This window comes from Peromyscus leucopus, chromosome 3 (assembly GCF_004664715.2).
Source record: "Peromyscus leucopus breed LL Stock chromosome 3, UCI_PerLeu_2.1, whole genome shotgun sequence".
NCBI classification, from domain to species: Eukaryota; Metazoa; Chordata; class Mammalia; order Rodentia; family Cricetidae; genus Peromyscus; species Peromyscus leucopus.
Window position 1 is genome coordinate 152,553,771 of NC_051065.1, and position 23,825 is coordinate 152,577,595.

Consider the following 23,825-nt stretch of genomic DNA (forward strand, 5'->3'; position numbering starts at 1 on the left):
GGCTCTAGACCTTAGTAGTCCCTAGACCTTAGCACAACTGACTCCATGATGGAAGTGCCATTCAGTCTGTAACCAGCACCACCTGCCAAAACTAAAACAAAGGCCTAATATATCAAAGTCCATAGTTCTGGAAAAGTCTCTAAATATACTAACCTTGCATTTTGACTTCTGTATTTACACTTCTGGCTAACTGTTCTTGTTAACTGAAGTATGTCAACCCAGAACGTGTTTTTGTGCTTAAAAGCTCACCCTGAGAAAGGCTTTGGGCTACACTGGGATCCTGAACACCTAGTGTAGTTGCAGGCTGGCTAATGAAGACTTTCTATTGGCTTAAACCCGTGTCCAAGCAGTCTTCTTTAGTGAATACCCCACAACATTTCTGGAGGCCCCTGTGAGATCCCAGAGACCTCGAGACACTGGGGGTCTCAGTGCCATGTGAAATAAGGAAGAGGGCAATGGTCAGGGGACTTCTAGGGGTGCACAACCTGAGATGTCCCAGGTCCCCAGGGCTCCCTTTGATCAATAGCTGCCTAACACTTCAGAGGGTCTGGCACCTCCACCCGACAAAGGAAACAAATTAGAAAGTTGCCTGGTCTGTCACCATCAGAGGTAAGTCTGATTAAGGTGCCTTGTGTTTGTATACATAAGAGAGGTTAGCTGCAGCCGCCGATCCAGTGTCCAGAATCCATGTGACATGTCCCTGGCTCCTTCTGTCTGTTCAGATGTGTGAGTGTGTGGTGGCCATCCTTGGTTGCCTTTACTGTGTGTCTGTGTGTCTGTGTGTGTGTGTGTCTGTGTGTATGTGTCTCTGTGTGTCTTTCTATGTGTTTCTGTCAATTCTTTTCCCTGTATTGACCAGTGGCTTTCTCTGGTGTGAGAATCCCCTGGCTTAAGACCTGTGCCCCCTCCCACTGGGGACCTGAATCCTATTGGTTCTCCCAGGTCACCTAAAGAAACCAAAAAAAAAAAAACCCTCCACCTGTACCGTTCTGGGAGCAGGAGCTCTTGCCCGTTTTGTTACTTGACTCCTGCTCCTGGTCAAGGTGGGTCCCTGTGTGGAGGTGGGGCGAGGCAGGGCCTCTCATACAGGCCCCCAGCATCTAAGCAGAATGCACACAGGAAAGGGGAAAAAGTTCCCCAAGGTGAGCATCACCTTTGCTCGGCCCCATCCCTCTTCCAGGCAGCCCCAGGGAAGGGGAAAAATTCCCTTGGGCTGAGCCTGAAGGAAAAGAGAAAGTTCCACTCTTTTCTCTTTCATAATTTATGTCTCATTTTTAAAGCAGTGATCTGTAAAACCCATCATTCTTTTAAAAAACCAAAACAAACAAACAAACAAAACAACCCAACCAACTGCCCCTGGGCTGGGCAGAAGGAATTGCTGCCAGAGAACACAGCCTGGACAGAATGGATTTCCCCTTCTGTCCAACACTGACCAAGCGGACTTTACACAATTTTCACTAGGTACGTTTTAGAAATATTAAAGACAACTGCTGAAAGATTTCCTTTGTTACCCAGTCAACTCCAGATATTAGAATAAAGTTACGAAAGCTAAAAAAAATAAAAGATATAAGTAGGTCCCAGTTGCTGGAGGTAATGCAAAGGTGTTTAACAACAGGGAACTGACTGGGATGAGACCTTTTGCACAAACTGAAAACACTGTCACCTTCTCTGATGATGAGACACAGACTTACAGACACCCAGCAAAATCATGGTGTCTTACCCTCTGTCAGAGGAGTACCTCCTAGCCAAAAGTTCTGCCCTCCAATCCAAAGATACAGTTAGACTATCTCTCAAATTGACAATAAAGATTCCCAAGGGTATGGGCTGAAACTAACTCCCAGGACTGGCCCAACACTAAGCTTCCGTTATTGTTCAGTTGACCAGTTCAGCTACCCTTGTCCAGATGAAATAATACACAATCACCCTGGAAACAAAAGGGAAAATTGCAGTCCATATTGCCTGACTTGGAGAGACAGACATCCCAGTGCCCGCCAGTCACCCTGGATATACCTCTCCTGCCTGTGAGGAAACCTGGGACCTCTGGTTCTCGTGAGTCTGATTCTTCCAGAGAAACAGGTGCACAGTGTCTTGGACCTGAAAGATGTATCCTTCAGCATTGGCAGAGGTGAGTAGACACACCTTTGCTTTTAAATGGACAGACCCAGAGGGAAGTTACAACAGACACCATGCCTAGACCAGGCTTTCCCAGGATTTAAAGACACTAAATACAGACTTCCTGCCCTTCCATCAGAGGTTTTCTGGGAAAATAGACTATAAAAGGGCCACTGAGGAACTGCTGCCAGAGTTACAGACCGTGGACTACAAAATGTTGGCTAAAAAGCCCAACTTTGTAGAAGGCTACCTATCTTACCTATCTTGGAGGCAAAAGGAGCCTGTCTCGGAGTAGGATTGCTGCCATCCTTCAGATCCCAGCTCCAAAGACTAAGAGACAGACAGGTCCGAGGGTTCCTAGGTACCGCTGGATGTTGCTGCCTCTGGATACCAGAGTTTGTGGAAATAGCAAGGCCCTAAGCCCCTAATCTGTACTGAGATTAAACAAAAGACATGTGAGGCTTTAAAACCAGTTCTCACTTCTGCTCCAGCCCTAGAATTTCAGACAAAAGGGGTTTTAACCCAAACTTTGGGGCCATGGAAACACCCTTTGACCCTTGGACCCTGCAACCACAGGATGGCCCACCTGTCTCAGAGCTGTGGTGGCTACCGCTAGTTTAAAAAAGCAAACACGTTAACTTTGGGCCAAGACCTTATACTCACAGCACCCCATGACACAGCTGAGTCGCTCCTCTGAGGAGCACCAGGGTGCTGACTGTCTAATGACTGGGTGATCCAGCATCAGGCCCTGCTCCTGGCTGAGTCTGGTTTGAGAAACACACCGCCATCAGTTCGGCTACCCTCCTGCCTGATGACACAAGGTGTTCCTTCCTCCATGACTGTCAGGAGATAAAAGATGGATCCAGGTATGAGGGAGCTGCAGCAGTTACTTTAACTGAAATGATCTGGGCCCAAGCCAGGTACCTCAGCAAAGAGAGTAGAACGGATTGATCTGACCTAGGCTCTCAGATGGGGAAAAGGGATGTCCACCAACATATATACACTGGCCGTCAGTTGATACGCTTTTATTATCAGCCGTGTCCACGGTGTGATCTACAGAGAAAGAAGGCTTCTCACCTCTGGGGAAAAGGGACATTAAAAAATCTTGGCCTTCCCAGAGGCTATTCGGCTTCCTCTACAAATCGCTGGCCTCCACTGCTGGGCTGCTGACCCAGCTGTTGACAAATAGCCCTAAGACCAGTGAGGAATGTAACAGGGCCCAAGACCTTAGCACAACTGACTCCATGATGGAAGTACCATTTAAGCTATAAAACTGAGCACATAAATAGCACCACCTGCCAAAATTAAAAACCAAGGCCTGATCCATCAAAGTCCATAGTTCTGGGAAAGTCTCAAACTGTACTATACTAACCTTGCCTTTTGGCTTCTGTATTTCCACTTCCAGCTAAATGTTCTTGCTAGCTGAAGTATGTCAACCTAGAACACGTTTTTTGTGCATAAAAGCTCATCCTGAGAAGAGCTCAGTGCTACACTGGGATCCTGAAGACCCAGTGCAGTCGCCAGCCAACTAATAAAGACTTCCTATTGGCTTACACCCGTATCCAAGCAATCCTCTCTGGGGAACATCTCACAAGAACAAAGAGAAGTGATCACTGCTGTCCTTCTTCAGAAGAGCATGTATGATGGCTGAGGTAGGCAAGCAGGCCACTTACTCCTCCCCATGCCCAAAAAACCCTGTAAGGGTAGTGGGGTGTGGGCATAGTCATTCCTTTTCAGAAGAATCCATGGGAGAGCAGAGAAAGAATATCTCAGGTGAGTCTGGCCAAAGATATTTGAGGAGGGATGTAGCCAACATGGATCCCAAACAATAATCAAGATTGTCAGTTCAAAATGAGGTCTATCCACAAGCACACACCTCATGGGCTGTCAAGGTGAAGAAGTTGATACAAAGACATGAAGGGGAGGAAACCACCAGAGCCCAATTCAGACTAATACCCAGCCCAGTCATAGAGCTGGTGCTCTGCCCAGGAGTCCTTCGCCTCTCTCTGCTAGAACCAAAGCTCCAGGAGGGGCCGGGAGCTGGCCTCAACTTACCCTCTGCCTTGCTCCTCACAACCTAGTTCCTGGCCAAAGAGAGACCAGGAAGGTTCCTGCACCTGGGGTTGGGAGTTCCCAGAGTCTCTGCATCTGGTGAAGCCATGTGGCTGCCCGCCCTCTTTTTCAGGACGGAAGAAGAAAGAGAAGAAAGAAGCCACGTCCCAGAGTGTACAGGTTCTCCGCTGTTTTCTGCTGACGTCTCGGCTCCCTACCCACCTGCTCTAGCGTACTGGGGGCCAGAGGCAGAGGGAATAAGCTCTGTGCAAACATCCTGCCTTCTCCCCAGGATATTTTCTTTAATAAAAGACTGTGGAAATGTCAGCCAGTCTAAACAAATAGCAGGTTTTATGGAGCATGAACAGCCTGCGAGCAACCCTGGAGGTGACTTTGGGAAAAATCGTGCCAGGAAGCAGGCACAGAACTCTTCAGTATGGGAGCATTTAGGGTCATGATGACTGAATCAGAGATACAGGGGCCCAGGAAGAAAGGAGCCGATGTACCCTGGGTCTGGACACTTTTCTATTGTGACAAAGCACCATGACCAAGGCACTTCTAGAAGAGAGAGTTTATTGGGGCTTAGGGCTCCAGAGGGTTAGTCCATAGCCAGCTTGGCAGGGAGCATGGCAACGGGCAGCCAAGCATGGCACTGAATCAGCAGAGATTACATCCTCATCCACAAGCATGAGGCAAAGAGAGCTAACTGGAATGGCATGGGCTCTTGGAACTTCAAAGGCCACCCTCAGTGGCACACCTCCTCCAGGAAAGCTGCTCCTTCCCAAACAGTTCCACCAGCTGGGGCCTAAGTGTTCAAATGTGAGCCTATGGGGGCGGGTATTCTAATTCAAACCACCACAGGGCCTAAAGTCACATCAGATAAGGGTTCCCTCCTGAAGATCTTCAGGCCAAGGCACAGAGTGGGTGGATGCTGGCAGACTCTTCCTGGGCAGCCTCCCACATACCCCTCAGAGGCCTACCTTCTCGGAGCATTGGTTTTTTGTCTCATGACCTCTAGGTTAGGGACATCCCAACTCAGGACATGGACCCGAGGGACTTGCCAAGCCCAGCAGTGGGGAAATACTTGTTCCCTCATGCCTGACTGTGGGCTGGGGTCCTGCTGGGTTTGGAGGCTCACGGGACACACTGATCTGAGTATCTAGGTACCTGGATCCATTAAGGTTTGGAATTCAGAAGCAGTAGGCCATAAGGACCCACACTCCTCCTGGGCAGGACAGATCCAGTTCTAGCCACACTCAGAGTGTGGGTAAGAAGAAATAGGTGGGTCACTGGGCATGAGTCCTTAGCAATATATTGTCCCTAGGCCCTTTCTATCTCTCCCGGCCTCCTATCTGCCATAAGATGTGTAGCCTCTGCCACATGCTTCTGTCACCAGGATGTTCTGCCTCCCTGTGAGCCCAGAAACATAGTGCCTAGTGACCATGGGCTGAAACCATGGGCCAACATATGCCTTCCTTAAGTAGTTCTGCTGGTATTGGGGTCACAGTTTTAAAAAGTAATGGGCACAGCGAATCAGCCAGGAGCTAGAACCAGTCAATGGTGACCTCCACAGCCACAGCAGGACTTCCATGAACACCAGAGGCTAAAGGGTGGGGTAGAGTCCTTGTCTGAATGACCAGAAATCTGTGGAAGGAAGCAATACTGAATGGTATCAGAGGCCAGGCCAGATAAGGATTTTCATTTTCTGCCTGGGTCTCTCTTATTCAAGAGGTCCACCCTTGTGCCTAGCCACCATGCTATAAGGAAGCCCAGGGTTCCTGGAGAGGAACAGGAGGGAAAAAAATGTGCTCCCCCACCTGCTAGTGTAGATGGAGTGGAGACGGCTGGTCCTCCACCACACCCAGCCCAATGTGCACTTTCAGAAGCAAAATCCACTTTGTTGGTCAAAGCGCTAGGCTTGGTGGGGGAAGGGTTGTGAGCAGCAAGAGGTTCAGCATCAGCACTCTGGGGCTGCCTTTCTGTTCTGATCCCAAGCTGAGCGCTGAGCAAAGTCAACTGAACTACAGTGCTCTTCACGGCAGACTCTCAGCCGGGAGAGTCCCTATGCTGAAGGACACAGGGCCCACGCAGCCTTCTTTTCCACTCAGCCCAAGGCCCCAGACAGAGCTCGATCTGGAAGGCAGAATCCCTGTCCCTTTGGAACGCAGCCCCACTACCAAGAAGTGCTCACGGCTCACGGTCTCATTCAGTCCACACGAGGACCCTGTGTGTTCAGGACTCACTGTTCACACGGGAATGAGGCTCCAGAATCAGCTGAGTCCCTTGTCTCATGTGTCCCCACTTGACCTTGGAATAGACACATTGGGGAATGATTTAAAAGCCCTTATTCTCGATCCCTCCCCAGTGGTCCACGTCTGTCTGCCCACCCACGGCTGGGACAGCAGCAGCTCTCAGCCACAGCCACCCCATCAATCAATATTTTTAATTACTTTTACATGATTGACTAATAAAATTCTCCACTGCCTAATTGATTTTTTGATGGGGAGATGTATTTTTTTTCTCACCTAAATGGCAAGTTGTATTTCTTTTGGTCATTTTAGAAGAAGAAAAATGGGATAGAGCAGGAATAAGGAGAGACCCCGAGGTCAAGAAGATTATAGGCCCAAACAGAGATAAATTAATGGGCAGCCCCAATCACCATGTGCCCCAGCAGACACCCAGAGGATCCTCCTGTGCTGGGTCACCACGCTGGTCAGAGGGATACCGGTTTGGCAAGGAGCATGGGTGATACCTTACTTAACCATCAAGTGTTCCGTTGTTTCTTAGTGTGGGCTGCAAAGTCTCCTTCGCATTTTTTTTTCATATATTTATTTATTGCCACGTTGAGGATCAAACCCAGAGCCTCATGCATGCTGGGTGCATGCTCTGTATCTAATTATATATTCCCATCTCTTTCTCTTCTTTTTAAATAAAACCACTGTTTCAGATTATTAAAGCAGCTTATTTATTGCCTGTAATTTGGAAAAGGCAGGCAAATCTAATTAAACAAAAAGAGCTTGCCATAGGCCATGGTGTCAGTGAGCAGAGGCCACTACTGAGTCCGGCTTCACAGCCAGCCCCCCCCCCCCCCCCCCCGGCTCCTAACAGCAACATTCCCTATTCTGTTCACTGCTCTGGTTCCTAAAGCAGATCAACACACAGGAGATGTTCCGCCCCTCCCTTTCTACCGAAGAAGTGAATCAGTTCCAACAAGATGAAAAAGTGGGTCCCAGTGGAAAATGCAGAGTAAGAGAAATGTGATTTGTAATATTTATTATGGACAGATGGACAAGAGAAGGAGCCATACAATGAACTTCCATGTACCATCCCCAGCTCCAACAACCACTAATAGCTCTAGCTTCGTCAGTCTTCACCTCTGCTCAGTTCATCCGGCTCTTCTTAGAGACAGAAGCTACATACTCTGGGCTCCACGGTGGTAGAGCATGCGTCTGCTGGGCATGCAGAAAGCCCCGTGTGGGAGACACACACAGCTCATACACGTTTGCACACACTGTGCTGAAACTGGGGGAAGAGCAGCTAAGGGAGAGGGAAAATCCTCTTTACGTCGAGTTTGGTACAGCATGGGAGGGGGCCACCACCGTCACCTCGCTTTGCAGGGACTTTGAGGCACGCAGGGCGGGGTGGGGGGACATCGATATAGGAGGCAGAAGCTTCCTGTGTGCCCTGGGGAGGCAGTTGGCTAGAAACAAGGTATGTGTGGGTGGGGGGATGCAGGGGGCTTAGGCTTTTACGGGTTATTCCTAAGCAGGACGTGAAGAGGGGGTTAGAGAATTTGTCAGTATTGATCAAGGTCTGCTGTTTGGGGTCAATTATTACACAGGTCATTATGCTGTTTCCTAGGTCGTCACTAGAGGCAGAAGGCTGGCCTCCTGGGGGTACAGCATAGGTTGCTTACTGTACGAGTTGGGTGTCCTGGGCTGGTTGCTTCTGATTGTGGGTCAGAGTTCTGTTCTATGCATAGGGTTCAACCACTGTCTGTATAGTCTATCACCTTCTTATCGAAGATGAGCAAATTCAGCTGCATAATGGTGATACCTGGGTACCACTGTGTAACACGTGGTATTTAAGCCGTTTTTAATTGCTGAAAGAACTCAGAAAGTCAGTAGATCTTCTGTAAATATTGGTTGAATGAAAGGAGGAAGTGTGAATGGAGGGAGGAGGAATGTAAACCCCAGGCCCAGATGACTGCAGTGCGGGAGGAAGCTGACAAGGAGAAGTATGGGAGGTTGGGAGGCATCGACATCATTTCTAATAGAAGTAAATGCAGCTGCTAAGTGGATTTCTTGAGAGGAAAAAATAATGCAGCTATTTGAACTCCAAATTTAAGAATAACTACCAGAAAAAAACAGACTTGGCAGCTTTCAGTACTGTAAGCATATAAAAAGTTTAATTTATTTATTTATTTGGGTTTTTTTTTTTTTTTTTGAGGGAGGACATATCATATCCTTGGCACTGTTCAAGGTGCTGGAGGTACAACAGTGAACAGACAAAAGTCTCCACCTTCACAAATATATATATATATATATACATATATATATATATGTATATATATATGTATATTCTGTAGGAAACCCAGAAAATAATCAGCATCAGTGAATAAATGCATGGTGTCAATAGCAGCCAATATCTTAGAAACAAAGCAGAGCATGAACAAGCAAGTGTTGAAGGTGATTTGGAGTTTTGTTTTTTGTGCTTTGTTTTTGAAAGATTTATGTATTTATTATGTATACAGTATTCTGCCTACATGCATTCTGCCTACATCCATCCTTGCAGGCCAGAAGAGGGCACCAGATCTCATTACGGATGGTTGTGAGCCACCATATGGTTGCTGGGAATTGAACTCAGGACCTCTGGAAGAACAGCCAGTGCTCTTAACTGCTGAGCCTCCTCTCCAGCTCCTTTTAAAATTTTATTATTTATTTATGTATATGAGTCCTTTATCTGCACATACAACTTTATGCCAGAAGAGGGCATCAGACCCCACTAGAGATGGTGGTGAGCCACCATGTGGTTGCTGGGAGTTGAACTCAGGACCTCTGGAAGAGCAGGCAGTGCTCTTAACCACTGAGCCATCTCTCTCGCCCCGGTTTGGAGTTTTAAATGGAATGATTAGGGAGGCCTCCGTGTCAGTACAGAGCTAAAGAATATCGGAAAGCAAAGTATGTGGATGAAAGGAAAATGAATCTCAGGCAGAAATCATGGGAAGTTCGAGAAGTCTGGAGTTCGAATGCGGCTGGTACAGCCAGCCTGTGTGGCTGACATGAAGTAAACTGGGGTGGGAGACAGCAGGACATGAAGCAAAAGAGGAATCCCAGATGTCATTTTGTGGATGATGAACACGGATACAAATTTCTCAATAGAATACCTGCAAATCAAATTCAAGAACACATACAAAAGATCATTCACTGTGATCAAGTTGGCTTCATTCCAGGGATGCAGGGATGGTTCAACATAAACAAATTAATAATCACAATCACCACATAAGTGGACTCAAGGACAAAAATCATATGATCATTTCAATTGATGCAGAGAAAGGCCTTTAACAAAAATCAGATATCCCTTTATGATAAAAGAGAGACTGTGGGTGGAGGGAACATATCTCAATATCATAAAAAGTATCGTGAAAAACTGATCGCTTCCATCATGTTAAGTGGAGAACGGGTTGAAGGAAGACAAGGTTATCCAATTTAACCACTCATATTCACTGAAGTGCTTGAAGTCCTAGTTACATCAATAAAGCAGAAGAAGGAAATAAAAGGATGTAAATAGGAAAGGAGGTCAAAGTATCCCTGTTTGCAGATAAGATGATTCTGCAAATGACAGCCCCAAAGACTCCAACAAGAGCCTGCTAGAGCTGATAAACATTTTAATCAAAATGACAGTTTACAAAACTAACATGCCCAAATCAGCAGCCCTCCTATATACCAGCGACAAACATAAGACACACTGGAGGCTGGGGAGGTGGCTCAGCAGTTCAGAGCACTGGCTGCTCTTCCAGAGGTCGTGGGTTCTAGTCCCAGCACACACATGGTGGCTCACATCATCTATAACTCCAGTTCTGGGGTATCTGGTGTTCTCTTCTGGCCTCTGTGAGCACTACATGTTCATGGTGCACATACACACATGCAGGAAAACATCCTTACATATAAAATAAAAAATTAGATATTAATAAGACATACTGAAAATGAAACCAGGGAAATAATTCCATTCACAACAGCCTAAAATATACCTTGGCATAAACCTAGCCAGGAAGTGAAAGGCCATACAACACTAAAGAGAGCAATTAAGGAAGACGCCAGAAGACTAGAAGATGGAAAGACCTCCCATGCTCATAGATTGGTAGAATAATGTCATTACAATGGCCATACTGCCCAAAAGAATCTGCAGATTCAATGCAATCTCAATTAAAACTTCAGTCTAATTCTTCACAGTAATTGAGCCAAAAATCTAAAGTTCAGATGGAAGCACAAAAAGCCGGTACAGTACTGAATGACAAACCCAGCGAGAGCTGTGAGCAGGATCACAATTCTTCAAGTCATACTAGAGAGACATAGTAATGAACAACCATATGGAACTGGCACACACACACAAATATACGCATACACACATACACACAGACATATACACACACATACACACAGACATATACACACACAGACATATACACACATACACACACATACATAGACATATACACACACATATACACAGACATATACACACATATGCAGACATAGACATAGACATACACACACACACACACATACATACACACCATCACCACCAGCAGCCACCAAATTTTTGATAAAAGATGCCAAAAATACACAGTGGATAGAGAAAAGATGAAATCTTTAGCAATCATGCTGAAGAAGCTGGACATATCTATATGTAGAAAAATGGGAGTTAAACCTTCTCTCTCACCTTGCACAAAAATCCCAAACAGGTCAACGATCTCAGTGTTAAGCCTGAAACCCTGACACATGTAGAGGAAAGAGCAGGGAGGGCACTCCAGGTAAAGGCTCAGGTAACGACCTTGTGAGTGTGACTTCAGTCACACGGAACCAGCAATCTATCCACAAGTGGAACCTCATGAAATCAAAAGCTTCCATACCGCAGAACAAACTGTTAATTGATTGTAGAGGTACCCAACAGAATGGAGGAAAAGGTCTTCTTTGCTGGCCATATACCTGACAGAATTAGTCTCTAAAATATACAAAGAACTAAAAAAAAAACCCTGCATGTCAAGAAAACAGACAACTCAATTAAAAATTGGCTCTGGGCCTGCCTGAAGAGAGTTCTCCAGAGAAATACAAATGGCTAAGAAATATCTCAGCACGTGTTCATCGTCCTTAACTATCAGGGAAGTACAAATTAAAACTTCTTTGAGGTTTCACCTTACCCCAGTCAGCATGGTTAAGATTAAGGGAATAGATGAAAACAAGTTCTAGTGAAGGTGTGGGGGAAGGGGAACCTTTACCACTGTTGGTAAGACTGAAAACTGGTACAGCCACCAGAGACCACTCCTGGTCATATACCCATATACAGAAATGCACGCTCACCCATGCGCATAGCTGCTCTACTCACAAGAGCTAGGACACAGAAACAGCCTAGGTGTCCATCAACTGGTAAATGGATAATTAAAATGTAGGCTTTTATTCAACTATAAAGAAAAATGAAAAATTCAGGCAAATTAATGAACTGGCTCTGCCTTCCAAGTGCTGGGATTAAATGCGTGTGCCACCACCACCTGGCCATATGACAGTTTATTTGGTGTTACCCTACATACGGATGATGCTCCCCATAGAAGACATATAAAAACCTCAATGTCAGATCCTCCCTTGGAGTTGTGGTCAGAGTTGATCCAGAGACTCCCAAGACAATACACACTATTGCCATTGCTCTTGGCTGCTGACTAGAGCTTGATGACAGGATCCCGTTGCTGAAAACTCTATACACTTTGGCCACTGGATGCAGAGAATCACAGTGGTATTAACCAGGAAGATTCCTCCATGCTGGTTAGCTTTTATGGTACTGGAAGGTTCTATGTAGGCTGGAAAGTCTATATTGGGGAAAGGTCATCAGCAGTCTTACTCTGCTATAAACCTGTGCTACAGTAATGTCCACTATGACAACACACGTCCACAGGTGCAATAGTGATGCAAATAAAGGTATTCGACCACTTTTTTTTATTTAATTTAAGGATGGCTCCACAGGAAGAAACCCATGCCAAGTCCTGCAAATCTGGCCAAGAACCCTTGGCTGGGGAGCTCATAGGCCCTAGGAATAAACCTACCATTATTATTTGCTAAATTGACCTATATCAAACTACTCTCTAAATTCATACCTGTATCCCCCTAGACTCATGCAGCTCTCAGATCTCCCTGGGAAAACTTCATTGTGCAGTGAATGTTAAAGCATAGAAAATAAGTGTGGTGTGCTCATCCACAAATGGGACATCTACATCACATTCCCTTATTCCAAAGCTCAGGGGTCATCAAGACAGAAAGGTTGTAAGAAGCAGGGATTGGGGAGGACCAGAGTAAAATACTGTCTTCTGTACAAATGTATGACAAGACCACGGCACTTATGAGCCCAAAGTAGCTATGGCTGCCGGAACAAGACCTGCACTAGATGAAGCCAGTCAGCCTTTCTGTATGGAAGAGAGTAAAGCGCATGAATCCTCCTTCTTGTAACTGAGCAGGAGGAAGCTGACTATTCTCCAGTGAACGGCCCCATACCCATGAAAATACAGTGGTATAAACTGTGCTGGTGGGTTATAAAAAAAAAAAAAAAAAAAAAAAAAAAAAGACCATGAAGTTGCAGGAGGATTAGCGGGTCTGGGAGAAGTCGGGAAAAGAGTGTCAGTGATTAGGATCAAAAAGCATTGTATTCATGTAGGAAATTCTCCAAGAATTAATAGAATATATCTTAATTTTGAATATTTTGAGAATTTCGTACAATATGTTTTGATGATATTCCTTCCCCTTCCCCAACTACTCCCAGACCCCCTCCAACCTTCCTACTCACCCAACTTCATTTTCTTTTTGTTCTTAAAAAAATCCAAGACAACAACAACAACAAAAGTACACACAGAAGAAACAAACAAAAATGGAGTCTGACTAGTGTTGGCCAACTACTCTTGAGGATGGGGCCTGTCCAGGAGTGTTGATGTACACAGTGTCACTCCACTGAAGATAACTAAGTTTCCTCTTCTAGAAGCTAACAATGGCCAGCACCTTCTTGACTAGGAATGGGAATCTGTGCCCACTTCCCCTCCTCAGTGCTGGGGTTCTGTCTGCCTTGAACTTGTGCAGTCTTGAGCATGCTGTCACAGTCCGGGAGCTCATATGTGCACCACCCCTGTTGTGTCTGGAAACACTGTTTCCTTCGAGTCATCCACCACCTCCGGCTCTGACACCCTTTCACCTCGATCCCTGAGCCTTAAGGGGAGGTATGTGGTAAAGACATCCCATCATTCTGAATTATTATGGGAAGGCGTTCCACTATTTGCATACTGTTCACATGTGAGTCTCTGTGTTAATTACCATCTACTGCAAAAAGAAGCTTCACTGGTGAGAGTTGAATGATGCTCTATGGGTATAGCAATATGTCATTAGGAGTTGTTTTATTGCTGTGTTCACTTAGCAGAATCAAAGTAGTGGGTTTTCCCCTGGGCCCATGACCTATCTAATTTCATGCCCTTGACCTCATTAACAATGTCAGGTGTGGGGTACATCTCATGGAGCAGACCTTAAGTTCCATCAAGAAGCGGTGGGTTATTCCTATAATATTCAGGCCACTATTGCAGCAGAGGGCATATCTTGCAGGTAGGTCTCTATAGAAACTCACAGGGATCATAGCTGGAGGAGAATGATGATTATTCTTCTCCTCTGATAGCATGTATAGCACCTTACAGCACTATGACTGCTATGCTAATCAGTGGGGCTGAAGCTTCCAGTTGAGCACCAGCCTAATTCTCCTTGTTCTGTGATGTAAGTGGTATCTTCAGCAATCCTACTCTCAAGTTGTGGAGAGTAACCAATAGCCTTGGTAATAACCTGTGATGTTTGGGTGGGGTCTATGTGACCCTTTTAGCCAACAGCTCCCCAAAAAATGTGAACCATTCCTGGTATTGGGGTTTTATTTGGTAGCATATGATGTTGTGGTATTGCCTCTCCTGTTGTGTGGTAATTCCATTTAAACTCTTTTTTATATGTATATATTTTAGGAAGTTGCTAAAAGAAAAAGAGAAAAATATTCAGATAGAAAAGTACTCAAAAGGGGTAAAAGTTGTACAATTCCCATATTTGAATCGATGCCAGTTTGCAGGTTCAAGACATTGAGTAAACAGGAAGCAGAATAAAATCAGATAAATCCATGACAAGACACATTGAAATTAAGTTTATGAAATATGAAGACAAAGACAAAAACTCCTAAAAGCAGCTAGAGAAATTACCCTTCAATGACAGCAGATTTTTCTTTGGAATTAGGTGTCAGGGTAGTGGCACAGTGTTTTCCAAACCCTGAAAGTAAAAATTTGTCAAGTCAAAATCTGGTACCCAATGATACCCAGTATAACCATCCTTCTAAACCTCATTCTCAAATGAAGAAAAATTAGGAGAATCTGTTGCCCAGTACCACACTAAAAGAATGGCTGGAAGAATTTATCCAAACAGAAAGGGAACAATAAGCCTTGGTGCATAAGGAAGGAAAGAATGAAGGAAGAATAAGAATGGGTAGCCAGGCGGTGGTGGCGCACACCTTTAATCCCAGCACTCAGGAGACAGAAGAGGCAGATCTCTGTGAGTTCAAGGCCAGCCTGCTCTACAAAGCAAGTTCCAGGACAGCCAGGGCTACGCAGAGAAACCCTGTCTCAAAAAAACAAAAACAAAATAATAATAATAAAAACAACCCCCAAAAAAAACAAGCAAAAAGAAAAGAAAAAGAATGGGTAAACATAACAATTTTCCTTTTCCTCCAGCCTCACTACATCTGCTGAGTGATTAGAACAAAACTCTATCACTGACTGTGCTCAACATTTGAGAGGAAATTTTAAAACAATTCCATTGCATACAAAAGAAGTATAAAAAAGAGCTAAGGTTTCCAAACTGGAAACCATTCAACTTCCTTCCACCACGTCCCACCCCCTAAAAGGTTCCACTACCTCCTAATGTCATCGTAGGCTGCCAATCTTCAACACATGGACCTTGTCAGGGAAGATCCAAAGCACAGCAAGAGCTGTGAGGAAAATATAAATTAAAACCCCAGAGAGGCATCAATATTAGAGCAGCTAAACTTGACACCACCAAATGCAGATGAGGATGTGGAGAGGCAGGGTTGTTCATATATGGCCAATCGTGCTGGGAAATGGTTAAGCAACTCTGGAGAACAGTTTGACAGTTGTTTAAAGACCTACATGTAAAAAATTATAATTATTTATTTATAGCAGAAAATAACAAAAAGAACCTACACGTCTTCCTGAGACAAATGGTTGAACAAATGGGTGGGTCCACACCATGGACCATGCTGCTCCACAGTAAATAGTAGCAAACTATTGGCACAGGGAGCAACTGGACTAAGTAATAACCAGTCCCCCAAACTGCACACTGTACAATGCATACTAAAATAAAAAGAATTATAAAAAGAGAGATGGCACTAAAGAGGAAGTTATGTAGAGAAATGGATGAGGGCCACTCAGGGTCCACAGCAGTGATTCATGCAGCCTGGAAATGTCATTTCTACTCATTCATAACAGGACTCCAAGTGAGCAGACACGGATAGCTGCTGGCCTCTCCACTGTGTCTTCAGTATTCTATAGCTTTGTAAGATTTTACCAATGGGAGAATCTGGATAAAGAGCGTAAGGATAATACATCATTTGTAACAATTATATGTGAATCTACAATTATCTAAAAAGGTAAAAAAAATTATTTTTTAACAGGTTCATATATGTGTGTAATACGTTCTGCCACACTCACCAAATGCTGGCATGTGCGGGCTTGCACACTGACACTGCTCAGAATAATCTTTTCAACACAAACAGCAAAAAAAACCATATGGCGGCAGCTATCACACAGTCTCCCTTACTAAGGATATGCTGAAAATGACGTGTCACATTCAAGATCATGAGTTATTAAGAGATAAGAAGCCATTTATAGAACTGGGCATATAATCTCGTCTTTTCTATTTAAAATTAAATACATGTGGCACATAGATGGGTGCGTTTGTACAGTCTTAGTGTTCTATAAAACACATTACTGTGTGGGAAAGCCTTGGCAGTTGCTCTCAGATCTCTCAAGCGATGCCATTCCTCTGACATGGCGGGGGGGGGGGAATGGGAGGAGGGAAAGGAGTTATGGTGTAGAGTTTGCAATATCAAAGCAGAAATTGCAGTTTTATTTTATACTTTTTTTGGCTTCTCTAATGTTAGATTACTTTTCCCCTTTTATTGAAAAAGGTTCTTTTCTCATCCACTATATCCTGATTACAGTTTTATCTCCCTCTACTCTTCCCAGTTCCTCCCCACTTCCCCTCCCATCTGGATCCACTCCCTTTCTGTCTCTCATTAGAAAGGAACAGGCTTCTAGGAGGTAGCAACCAAACACAACAAAAGAAAATATAATAAGATAAAACAAAGACCATACCATCGAAGTTGGACAAGGCAAACAACAGAAGAAAAGGAGCCGAAGAGAAGGCACAAAAAGAAGAGACCCCCCCCTCATTCACACACCCAGGAGTCCCATAAAAACACTAAACTGGAAGCCATAATAATATGTAGAGGACCTGGTGCAGACCTGTGCAGGCCCTGTGCTTGCTGCTTCAGTGAGTACTTATGAACTTCGTTCAGTTGATTTAGAGGGCCTTATTTTCTTGGTGTCCTCCATCTCCTCTGGCTCTTACACTCTTTCCACCTCCTCTTCTGCAATGTTCCCTGAGATCTGAGGGGAAGGATATGATGGAGGCATCCCATTTAGAGCTGAGTGTTCCAAGGTATATCTTTCTGTCTTTCTGTCTCTGTCTCTCTGTCCCTCTGTCTCTGTGTGTGTGTCTTTCTGTCTCTGTGTCTCTGTCTCTGTCTCTGTCTCTCTCTCTCTCTCTCTCTCTCTCTCTCTCTCTCTCTCTCTCTCTCTCTCTCTCCATAATGTCTGGCTGTGGGTCTCTGTATTTGTTCCCATCTGCTGCAAGAGTAAACTTCTCTGATAATGGCTGAATCTACAAGTATAGAGGAATATCATTAGGAGTCATTTTTATCTCTATTTTTTTTTAAAGATTGTAGTATTTGATTTGACCCTAGGTCTCTCTGGGCTATTTAATCTCTGGTTCTCGGTTGCCCAAGTAGTGTAGGGTATGGGTTCCATCTCATGGAGTGGACCTTAAGTCAAATCAGACAAATACTCCCACAAGCTTTGTGCCACCATTGCCCTAGCATATTTTGTAGGCAGGACAGATTGTAGACCAAAGGGTTTGTGGCTGGGTTGATGTTTACGTTTCTCTTTTGGTAGCCTGCAGAGTACCTCCCACACTAAAGACACTAGAACATAGGTGACCTCCTAATGTTCAGTGAGTTGTGTGGGTGTTGTCTTCAGCAATGGGGCTTTGCTATCAGTTTGTGGAGCTAAACCTACTGTCTTGGCAATAGCCTGGGTTGTTTGGGGATTTCCATGAGACTCCTTCGGCCAACAAATCAATTGGATGTAACCCAGACCCAGTACTGGAAGCTTCGTTTGTTGACAAGAGACAGCCAGTTGGGACTCTGTCTCCCTCTATTATTTGAAGACTTCATTAGGATCACCTTCATATATTTTTGGAAGTTTTCACTGTACTATATTTCCATACCACCCCTCAAATGCCCCTCAATTCTAGCTGTATCTCCCCACATTCCCTCACCCTCCCCACCTGATCTTCCCATTCCCCCTGCCCCAGTCCACCCACAAAATCTATTCTATTTCTCTTTCCCAAGGAGATCCATGTGCCATCCCCCCCCCAGTCCCTTCCTCTATACCTAAAGTCTCTGGGTCTACAGATTATGGCTTGGTTATCAGCTAATATCCATATATAAGTGTGTGTGTGTGTGTGTGTGTGTGTGTGTGTGTGTGTGTGTGTGTGTGTGTGTGTATCTCATATTTATCTATCTTTCTGGATTACCTCACTCAGGATGATTCTTTTTTACTACTTGAAGATTGTGTAATAGCCATCTATTTTCTCTATAATTTTTAAAGTATGAAGAGATAATACACCAAAAGAGGCAGTCAGCTCATCCAGCCCACAAAATCACCCAGCCTTGTTGAAATATACTAAAGTAGCTTTAAATGTGAGGACAGAGTATTCATCTGAAGCAGGCGAGTCCGATTTCATAACAAAGCAAGAAGAGAAGACAGAGCATATTTTGACCATGTTCACCAGCGATGCCTCGAACAGATGTCACAGTGATCTGCATGTGTCCCAGCTGTCTAAGTGGCCTGCAGGGTCTTCCTAACCTCCACCATCACTCTCTGCTTTTATCCTGGCTTCCCCTGGGTAGTCCACGGGGAAGAAGACTGTGATCGCCACAAGTCAGCCACAGGACAAGATGCCCTGGTGTGGATTGTACTTTACTGCCTCCTAATCTCATAGTTGGAGACAGGTGTGAGTTGATTAGAAGAACCAGTGGTGGCATAGACTGTCTGAAATCACATCTGCCCCACAGCTTTCAACCTGGACTGCATCCCCAATTCCTGTGTGCCTCATATCCAACACAGATAAAGTGTCCACCACAGTTTTGAGGGTAAGAGCAAGCTAGTAATATACCAAGTGCTTGGGGCGATGTTTGTGTGCTTATTTTCTGTAGTAGTAGCCAGCATGCTGTCTTCTTGTCTCAGAATATAACGGGAATGAAGCCAGGGTTTCACTTCCCTGTCTGAAGCTGGCGGACAGTTTGCTGCGGTGGGATGCCTCAGCTAGGAATGCTTTCAGCTGCCAGGGTTCCAAGGAAGGCAGCTTAAACAAAGAAGGTTGCGCTGCCATTCATAACAAGACTGTACACAAGCAGACTGGAGATGGCTGGGGGGCTGGCGTCGGCAGCCTGGCGTCGGCAGCCTGGCCCAGCAGAGCATCATCGTAGAAAGAACTTAGCTTCTCTTGCGTGTGTTCTCCTCACAGTCGCTATGTGGGTGACCCAGCTTCTGCTACCATCACATCTACCTTCCATGTAGGAAGAAAAGAGATGGAGAGGACCTGGAAATACCAGCTCTAGTTGGTTCTTTGCCAAGAGAACAAGCCTTCCCAAAACCTCTCAGCTAATGGGCGCCTAACTGCTGTGAGTCTCTTTTACTAAATCTATATAACTTACTGCTGTAGAGGTTTAAGAAAAGTGAGGAACAAACATCCTTTGGCTTCCATCGTGGAGATTGCAAGGCAAAGCAGATTGGGAACATCCCGTAGAATGAGCTCCTATTTTCTTGATCCCATCAAGAAAGTCTGCGAGACTGATAGTCTAATGAACTGGGGGAAGGCCATGGAGTTCTCCAAACACTTCTCAGCGGTAAGTCCATCAATATGTCCCTGCTCACTTCTTGGAAGAGGGAGCATCCATCCATAAAGAAGTCCGACTGCTGAGAAGCAGTTAGGAATGGGAGCAGCCAGCTGTGGGGCCAGAGGGTTTCACACTCTCTTCAGGACAGAGCAAGCCGGATTGCCATGCAGCCCAAGTAGGAGAACGGGAGCTCCAGCCTCCAGTTGCCCCCTGTCAGGCCCTGCTCACAGCACAGCTGTCGGCTGGGGCTGGTGGAAGTTGCTGGAGGCCAACAGACTGCTCATTTCCTCCTAGGTCATTCAACCTGTTCTCCATCTTCTGTGCTCCCAGGAGCCCTGGGTGGCCAGCTTGAGATCAGGGGCCCGGTGCGTATAGTCACCACCTCCCTTTACATCCGCCGGGCAGCTCAACTGATGCTATCTAGTTCCTGAGGCCCCGCAGTGAACTCAGACCCCAGATAGTCTCTCTCGATAAAGCCTGGACCCTTTTCATCTCTTAACAAACATCAAACCCTGGCGGAGGCTCAAACTTGTGGCTGGGGACCAACTCCTGGCTCAAAATCTGGGCTGCTTTCCTGAAGCAACCTGATCCGCAGCGGGTGGTGGGAGAGAAGAGGAGAGGGCGCTCAGTGCCCATGTGAGGTCCTGCCACCTCTTTGGTAAACTGAGGATACAGACCAGAAGCCTCCTGCTTTGCTCTCTGCCATACAGTCACCATGTTTGGGGACGGTGCACATCACAGCGTCCAGGTTCCTTACAACTCTGGCTGGCATCTGGCAGATACGTCTACTGCTGCTGTCTCATGCATGGCATTTCTGACACAGCACATGCTGCACGCCATCCTCAGCCTCAGAAAAGGGTAGCTCATTCTTCCTGAGTTTGTAGAAAACACCCCTTTAAACACAGTTGCAACAATGAATACAGTAATACCTTTCCCAGGAGGCCAAAGAAAGAATGAAAACGTATTTGGTCAAGATGTCCAGGCCTGGGGCATCTGTGTCCCTCATACATGTCCAGGCTGGGGCATCTGTGTCCCTCATACATGTCCAGGCTGGGGCATCTGTGTCCCTCATACATGTCCAGGCTGGGGCATCTGTGTCCCCCAAACACATCCAGGCCTGGGGCACCTGTGTCTCCCCAAGAACTTCCTGAGGTCCAGACGGCCTGGTTTCCCAGCAGCACGAGGCAGTCATTCTCCTTGGCCTCCAGGGACACTGTTCCCATTGCGCCCTCTCACTTCTGAGCTCTGGGTGTTCCCGTGTCATAAGGTCTCCTGCAGCCTTCAAAGACACTGCTCTTTCCCATCTTTGACTGTCTCCAGCTGCACCTCCTCGCTTTGCTCCTCTTGATGGTAAAACTGCTCCTGAGATGGAGTCTGTCTGTTTGGGTTCACCCCTTGAACTTCCGGCAAGGCTCCATGATATCCTCAGAGCATCTGATTTGTACCTGAATCCATGATGTCCATCACTGGCCCACAGTTAGTCCTCTTCCCTGAATTAGCATCTCCCCCGAATTCTAGGTACCAAGGCCCTCACCTTCTTTCTCCCTTCTGACATCTTCTCCACATCTTCCCCTGAGCCACAGTCTAAAATCTCTCTAGGCTCTCAGCATCCTTCATCTTCTACAGCAAGGCTAGATAGGCTCCCTGTGCTTTACCTGTGAACCCCAATATCCAGAACTCCCCTAAACATGCCTGCCATCACTTTTTACTTTAATGTAAATTGGCCCCTTCCTTCACACCCCTACGGCATACCCTGAGGTCTACTTTTAAAGTAAATCTTATATATCTGTCTCTACTGCTACCCGCTCCCCACTCGACCCACCTGGATGTCTGACCTGTGCATTTGCTCAGACTCTTGAAGATTCCAACTTCAAGGTGAAGCAGAAATGTTAATAGACCTATTCTTCGTCTTCCTTGCTCCATTCTAGCCACCCTATCTCCTCAGAACTCTCCAAAATACATCCCCAAATCACACAAGCCCCAGAGCCCCATGGCTTCCTCTCTGCCTATTCAACTATCTTTCAAATAACCCACCCCTGCCACTCTTTTAAAGGCACTCCAACACTACTAGTCTCTGTCTTTCTTGTGTTAGTTAGTCGTTACTGGGTAACAAAACAAGAACCAAACAAAACTTGGGTGCTTACAGTATTTATTATTTCAACAAATCTTGGTCTAACTTAGCTGTTCCTCTGGTCAGGGTGAACCTTGACAACCAGGATCCATCAACTCTGAATATAGCATGAATGAGTAGGAAGACAGAGAATTACCAAGAGGGCCTGGGCAGATGCATCATCAAGTGCTTGCTACATCATTGGGCCCATGTACACACCTATAACCTCAGCACTGGAGGACAGACACAGGCAGATACTGAGAGTTTGCTGATCAGCTAGTCTAGCCAAAACAATGAGGTCAAAACCAACCACAGAGAGACTCTGTCTCAAAGACAAGGTGGAGAGTAATCAGGGGAAACATCCAGTATTGACCTTTGACCTCCACCTATGCTTGCACAGACATGTGCACCCATAGAAACAGGTTCACACCACACACACCACGAGAGAGAGAGAGAGAGAGAGAGAGAGAGAGAGAGAGAGAGAGAGAGAGAGAAGAAGAAGAAGAAGAAGAAGAAGAAGAAGAAGAAGAAGAAGAAGAAGAAGGAAGAGGAGGAGAAGGAGGAGAAGGAGGAGAAGAGAGGAAGGAGAAGAAAAGGAAGAAGAAGAAGAGAATGATGAGGAGGTGGAGAAGAAAGAGAAGGAGAAGAAAGGGGAGGAGGATTAGAAAGAGATGTCAGAATTTAGGGAGATTTTGCCTAAACCAATCTGCCAGGGTCGTTACTGAAGACAGGCCAGGGTGATCAGATACCACCCGGGAGGTGATAGAAGGTGGGGAACCCAGTTAGATCTCAAGATGGAGAATTATTGCTAAAAATGTGTCATATAAGAAAGTACACGGGATCTAGGACAAGGTTGAGCAGGCTGCCTGAAGTTTGGCCAAGCACAGAAGGATGTTTTCTTCAAAGAGAACAGGAAGTAAGGGACATAGAGTTCCAAGGCTGGGATGGCTAAGCATTGGTCAAGGTGGCAGGGTGCAGGTGAAGAATGGAGTATGGGCATGTGGGGATCGTCTGGACCCACGGGTAAGGTTCCGCTGGGTGGGCATGCACTACTTTGAGCCAGCCATCTTAGGGTTGAGTTCTGGAATATGATGCTTATGAGGCAAGGTGAGATAAGGAGGGACTAAGTAAATAGGCCAAGGAAGGACAGAGATACTGATGTGAGGGGAAGGACAGGGACAGTGGCGGGAGTGCTCTGAGTTGTCTAGGACCCACACATTTTAAAAGCCTCCCAGGCATAGGACTTCTGAGAATGTTAACGGGAGTGTGAGCTGGTCCTTTTCTGCCTTTATAGGCCTTGGAAACAGCTGGAGTGCCTACCAAGGCTCAAACCAATGGCTACCATCAAGAACATGGACAATGGTAGAAAACTTCATCCTGACACTAGAAAGCACCCCCTTTGCTGGGGCCTTCATGATGCCTTGCAGCTGCTTAGCCATGACCTACGTCTGCCCTCCGTGACAATTCCTCCAAGTCACGGCCCATCATAGGTCAGTCTCCATTCTGAGAAAGACCTCACCCCTGTGACCCTGGGGGTCCCAACCAAGAGCCCCTCAAGAACCTAGTACTGTATTTATCCTCATTGGAGGAGAAAGACCCCTGGAACCCACATCCTGGGCCCTCATCCCTTAACACACCTTGTGGTGAGGTGGGAACCATTTGTATAGCAGGGAGGCAACAGCCTTGGGTGGACACATTGGGCAGCAGAAGAACAAGAGGAAACCCAGGCTCTACTCTTCTCCATCACATCTGTATACTGACTAGTGTCCTTCCTCCCTGTGCTTGTTCCTGCTTGTTGGGGCTGAAGGGACCCAGGATCAGGGAGTTTGGCCACTTCCACAGACACAGAAGACCATGACGAGTGATCAGATCCTACTCAACCCCAGCTAAATGTCCTCGCTAATAGACCAATCACTCAAGTTGCCCTGATGAGAGTGGGCTCAACATCCTGTAGGGTGGGTAGCCCAAGCACAGTCCAGACATCCCTCTCCGTGTGTCCTTGATCAGAACATCTGCCCTG